Source organism: Poecile atricapillus, chromosome Z (genome assembly GCF_030490865.1).
Source record: "Poecile atricapillus isolate bPoeAtr1 chromosome Z, bPoeAtr1.hap1, whole genome shotgun sequence".
Lineage (NCBI taxonomy): Eukaryota > Metazoa > Chordata > Aves > Passeriformes > Paridae > Poecile > Poecile atricapillus.
In genome coordinates this window covers 23,871,453-23,877,976 of record NC_081289.1, presented here as the reverse complement: position 1 = coordinate 23,877,976, position 6,524 = coordinate 23,871,453, and the positions used below count along the sequence as shown (strand labels likewise).

The 6,524-nt window shown below is 40.6% G+C and overlaps 1 long non-coding RNA gene across 1 annotated transcript; it reads left to right on the top strand.

The window, feature by feature from the left end:
• Positions 1-1,937: 1,937 nt before the first annotated feature.
• LOC131573751 (uncharacterized) lies at positions 1,938-6,162 on the top strand. Its single transcript, XR_009276237.1, has 2 exons — positions 1,938-3,593; positions 4,077-6,162. It is a non-coding gene; the product is annotated as an uncharacterized LOC131573751 (long non-coding RNA).
• The last annotated feature ends 362 nt before the right edge of the window (positions 6,163-6,524 follow it).

Sequence of the window (6,524 nt, the reverse complement as noted above, 5' to 3'; positions counted from 1 at the left end):
TCTTGGCAATGTCCTTACTGTCTTTAATTGTTTCTTCTACTTGTTTGGGGTGGCCTGCCCATTATCTACACTTTCTGCTTTTGGTGTACTGAGCAAATGTTCATTTTCAGTTTTAACTTCCTACTGTTTGCTCTTCAGATTCCCTCTTAGCTTCCTCAAACTCCATCTTAACTATTATATACCTTCCTTTCAGCTTTACACAGTCTTATTTCCTTTCTCTGAAGGTTTCCTATTTGGCCTGAATAACTTCTAACATTTCCCATTTAGTCATATCAACATTTCCTTGTTGTTGTCTTCCATTCATCCAGGGGGTACCATATTCCATGGCTGTTTCTGAGCCCTTTCTATTTTAATATGAGGATTTTAGTTTTTATAGTCCTTTTTATTTAGAGCCATTGATTCTTGAAAAATAGAGTTTTGTTTTTAAATTTACCTTGAACGTCACCCTACTAGGTGTTGAGGGTAGTTTCCTCTTTAACCTACCTAAATGCTCACCTTTCCTAATTAGGGGATCAGAAATAAAGTATTACAGAAATTGGGCTCTTATCTTGACACATTTTATTCTGTGTCTCCCTTTTCCCTCTCCACTACAAAACATGAACATTTCGGAGTCACTGCAAACTTTTCAAGTCCCAAAGCCAGAAATTTTCCAGCACCTTTTGACATCCCACCACTTCCAGACATAATTATTCCAAATAATAACCTGCTGCCTGGTACCTAATCCTCCTATTTTTGTTTCCTTCTTTTCCCTGTGATGTAACAGGCTCTGCAAGTTCAAGTTTTGGGTGAAACACTTATTTGATACCTTATCATAACCTTCTTATATGTTTCCATGATTTTTCTCTGTTGTCACAGTAGATATATCTATATATAGAGATACACACACACATATATATATACACAGACCTTCAAAAGTTTGGCTGTAGTTTCCATCCTATCATTTTCTAGCTAAGGATCATCTACCATTTGCCTATTTGGCAGACACAGCAAATGTCTCTTTTTATCTGGGATAGTTCTTAGTATCTATCAGGTTTCTTCCCAAATCCTAGCTGTTGTAATTCCTTCCAGCCTTGCTAGTTTCCTTTGTAAACAATCTGATCCCACTTCACAATTTGCTATTCTTTTTCTATTTGTAATCATTATCTTGGATGCCATGGCATAAAGGAATTAGCAGCTGTACCTGCAGTTCCATCACCATAGTTAGACTGAATATGACACACACTGCCATTACTCCTAAAGTACTGATTTTTTACCTGGTTGGCTTCATGTTGGTAAATTGTAAGCTGCATTTTCCTTTTACTGCAACAAGCAGAGGCACTTTGTAGTGGTATTTGCAGTAGCTGTTGCAGCAGAGTAAGCCCTGTGTTAGAGGGAGAAGCACAAAAAACCTCATCAGAATCGTAGCTGCTGTTTCTCTCCACAGGGGAAAATAAGGCCCTAGCACAGCTGAACAGTTTTATAAATGCCCTGCAAAAAGCACATTGCACATTATTTTCTGGTAGGTATAATCATACATCGTCCAATTAAATATGAAAAATACATTTTTAATGTTCTCATTTTTATGTGCAGCTCTACCCAGAAGATAATGCATTTCCTTCTCTGTCTTGCCAGTTTCCCCCATTACTCCAGCCTGCCTAATAGCCCCATCTGTTTTCAGCTGAGAAAGATTAATGGCCAGAAGCACTGGGAGTCCTGGCAAATCATCAGAGATATTACTCTTAGGGACTGCTCAGGACATTCCTTCCTGCTCTGCCAGATACTGTATGGGTGTTCCTCAGGTTTCAGGGCAGCAGCAGCAGCAGAACACAGCAAGCTCAGCAAGTGGGGTGAGTGTCATTATTTATGAACTTCAGCCAGGTCCAACAGATTCAGTGGTGGGAGTGCTAGAAAGAGAATGTATCACTGTTAGCTCAAAACATATTTCAATATTAGGGAAAAAAAAAGAAGCTAAGTTTCTGCAACTCCACTAGGTGAGACTGGAACAAAGAAGTCAATAGCAGACAATGCCATCCAATAATCAGGTATTTCCACTGCAGTGTTGAAAATGCAGAAACGTTGATAGCTCAGTGAAGTAATTTTTACAGTAGTAATTAATAATGTATATTTAGATGGTGTGTTTACATCCAAATGCTTAGGTATATTGGGGATTATTCGAAGATTGTTGCTTTGTTTCACAATATAAAATTGCTTGGAAAAGCTGCTGGCTGTGCACAGCAAATTATGGCTCAGGAAATGCTTACAAACCTGGATTTAGAAAAATCTTGCTTTTATAAGAGTTTGGTTTTATGAGTAGCTATACATTTCCAAAACAGAATACAAAGTCCTTGAGAATTTCAAAAGGAGCTGTGTATGCGTCAGTTGGCTGGAACATACTCCTCTTACCCTTACTTGGGATTTGGGGTTTGTTTACAGAGTAGAATTACAATGTTGAGTTGAAAAAAACAATCTAGGAATTGGGAAGCCAGCCAAATATTTATTTATGTGGTCAGTCATATGAACATATTTGTTCAGATGTGCTAATGGATACTCCAGTGGAAGTGTTAGGTCATTGAAAGTGTCAGGATGCAAACAATCTGAAGTCCGGGCTGAGAGTTTGGTATCTGTTCAGTCATTCTGTGTAGTTTATCTTCACATGGTAAGAGCAGCTTCCTCACTCCCAGAAAATTACTATTTCTGTAGGGTTAAAATGTCTTAAACCTCTGCAACATGAATTTGCGGAAGTCACTGCGCAGGTAGCAAAGGCTGCATTTGAGAGCTCCATGGTCCATTGCCACAAGACACAAGATTTCTTTCCAAAAGAAACAGTTCTGACCCGAGGGTAATTCTCTGACCAGGGATTTGGACACCCTACCCTTCCCAGATACGTTCAAAAAGAAGTCCCTGAACACATTAGGCTACATTAGGTAATTCTAGCCAAGCTTAGCCTGTATCTGAGTATTATGGCAACATAATTGTGAGTCAATGCAAGTGTGAACTTCCAGCATTAACCATTATATCACAAGGCTTGTGATAAGGCTGGACACAATCACATGAAAGTTAGAGGATCTGAGATTTCAAGTTGCTGGTGGAGTTGGTGATTTGCTCATAAAACTTTTTTCTGTCCCCTCACACATATATAGTAGGACATAGTCCATGCACAATTCTTCGTTCAGGTTTTTTGGAGGGAGTTCTGTTTCTTTCTCTGCACAGAGTGTGTGATATTTGGGCGAATGAAGTGGCTGGGTGTATGATACTTCCTTTTACTTCTTTCATTGAGGTTTTCATAATATGGTAGTCTTAATTTTGAGGAAAGACAGACTTTTTTTTCCCCCCCCCCAAAGGATAGGTATAAACTGTGATTTAGGAAAATCCATTATCCCCCATGCTCTCAAGCTTTCAGAGCAGAACACCTGCAGTTCTGTTCTACAGGCTTTTCTCTTGTGGAGGGGATCCTGTGAAGCTGATGGAGATCACACATTCAGAGGCCTTGTAGTACTCACTCCCAGCCTACAAATGCTAACAGCTGAACTTGGGAGAGTGATGAATCCCAGCTCTGTCCAAGCATGTCTCCTCCATCACTGGGACCACTCTAAAGACTATCAGCAGCCTGTCAGGTAAGCAAAGAAAAATTGAATAAATAAATGTAGGGGAGGATATGATGGGTTTGTTTTAGGTAGCCAGATTTCCAGAGGAATGAGGAAGACATAAGCATTTTGAAGTACCTCAGAAGATCTGTTCATAGGATGTGTGGGCTGGACTAATCCCATTCTGGATTTGTGGCATTTCTTAAAAAACACTGGCCCACCTGCAGTAAATTCTATTGATTGTAAAATTCTTGAAAGCACTGAGATTAACCATTCTCAGCTCAAAGATATTTAATTTATCTCAATTCTTCAGATCCCCACACTGATCCTTTGGTGCTCTTAAGAAAACGGAGAAAAGGGAAAAAGAGAATAGCGGCTTGATAACAGTATGGATGTTGACTATCCAGCCTTTCTTAAATTGTCAGCACTGAGGTCAATGGTTGGGACAAAGCTAGAGTTAGTGAGGTTCATAGAATTTCTTCTTTTGATCTGCTTATGGAACTCTTGTTCCAGCCGTGCTCTCCAGTGATGCTGTAAGGGAAGGAAGAGCTGTCCAATGTGGATTGATCAGTGAACTCTTCATCCAGTCAGACCTAACCACCAGCAGCAGGAAAGAAGGGGCACCACTGCTTGTGACTGTTTTTAGATGGAAACAGTGAGCTCAGTATGATATCTGTTATTCTGATGACAGACGTTGCTGAGCTTTTCTGCATTTTAGATGTACACTTGCTGTGATGGACAGAGGCCCCTTGGGGTGAGGAAAAGATAGGACTCAGCAGTGTGCTGGTCCAAAATGAGAGCAAGAGGTGTGTGTATTTTCCCTTGACACCTTGCCCAGTGTTTACTAATTATATTAGCACCAATTAATCCAGCTGACCTGAGACTCAGTGTTCAGGCCAGGCAGTAAGCTTCTGCTGTGTTGATAAGAGAACCGGCAGATAACCAAAATTATGCTTTCTGTCCATAACATCAATGAATATTTCCATACACGTTCAAATAGCTCACAGAGAGTTTACATCTTGTATTTTTCACTGTTAAGGCTTATTCAAAGAACAGCAAAGGCAATTTAAAAAAAAACAAACTATTGAGTACTGTAAGGACCCTCAAGGATTAACATTCATAGAGTCATCAATACAAAATAACCACCAAGTTAACCTGCCAGCTTCTGTCATAAATGCAGAGAATACAGGCACTATCATCATCTTTCTGTTCACACTCCATAGAGCAAAACAGAGGCATGTACTAAAAACAGCTCTCTGAATCAGACCACCCAAGACGCAAATATTTTCTAAATTTTGTTGCTTTCATTTCCATTTTCATAAGTGAAATTAAAAGTTTGCAAAGTATTTTTTTTTATTCATGTTGTTCAATTTAGATATTTATATTCACAGTTGAACAGTTGCCAGCAGTGCCCTGGCAGCCAGGAGGGCCAGCCCTGTCCTGGGGGCATCAGACCCAGCATGGCCAGCCAGGCAAAGGAGGGGATTGTCCCCTCTGCTCTGGGACAGCCTCACCTCCAGTGCTGGGGGCAGTTCTGGGTGCCACAAAATGAGAAGGATCTAAAGCTCTCAGAGGCCATCCCGAAAGATGCTGAAGGGTTTATAGGGGAAGCCACAGGAGGTATGTCTGAGATCATTTGGCTTTTTCAGCCTGGAGAAGAAGGAACCTTGGGGGAGACCTCACTGCAGTTATAACTTCCTCATGGTTGGAAGAGGAGGGGCAGGCACTGATCTCTTCTCTCTGGTGAGCAGTGACAAAACCCAGGGAATGGCCTGAAGTTGTGTCAGGGAAGGTTTGAGTTGGATATCAGGAAAAGATTCTTCACCAGAGGGTGGTTGGGTGCTGGAACAGGCTCCCCAGGGAAGTGATCACAGCACCAGCCTGACAGAGTTCAAAAAGCATTTGGACAATGGTCTCAGGCACATGGTGTGACTCTTGGGGATGGTCCTGTTCAGGGCCAAGGTTGGGTTCAATGACCAGACCACTGCATGAGTTCATTACTGGAGTAATGTTTCTCACATTGCACCTGAGCCTCCACACAGATTTATTCTGCAGGGCTTTTTTTTTCAATTTTAATCTTCAAGCTACACATGATAAAAAATTCATCATTTTGAAGCTGTAAAAATGGGTTCACTATGTTTTGGTTTATTTTTAACATACTCATTTTGTTCAAACTTTCCTGTCTACTACATCCATAGACCTTCCAGGAAAATACTGTTTTGAAAGGAAGAGAGTAATTGTAAATAGTCCTGTGGGGGCTGGAATTAGCAGCACTATCAGGATTAGTAATCTATTGAAACCAGGAATTTTAGAACAGGTTTTCTAATATTTACAAATTTCCCCCTGTATCTGTAGAGTTCAATTTCAGTATCCTTCTTCAGCCAGCCCATTCTTGTGTTTCCTACTCTTTCTCCATGTTCCCATCTGCTGCAGCCCTAAATCCATGTTTATATCTTCCACAGGTTGGTGTTGACAGACATTTTAAAAACAATATAGACAACTTCCACAGTGCTGAGGTCTGGTTATAATTATTAAATAGAGAAAAGATACCTCTGCATTTCTGGCTCCCTTAAACTATCAGGAACGTGTTAAATTAAAATTTTAAAAAAAAGTGAAAACAAATCTTTGGGCTGTGAGAGGAGAGAAGAGGAAAATGCTTAGGCCTCTAATGCCATTAACACAAAAGCAAGATTTAATCCACTTCTCCATAGGGTATCCAAAACCTGATGAAAGGTAGCACCAAAGTGATCTGAATACCAAATGAATCTCAGAGTGCCAGAATCCTTAGTTCTTAGGTGCCCAGCTGGAACCATTCAGGCCCTGATTCATCCTATGCAGCTTGGCAGCTGTCAGAGATCCATGGTGTGGGAGCTGGTCATGGAGTCATGGAATTGTTTATTTTGAAAGAGACATCTACGATCAAGTCCAACCATAAACCCTACACTGCCAAGTCCACCACTA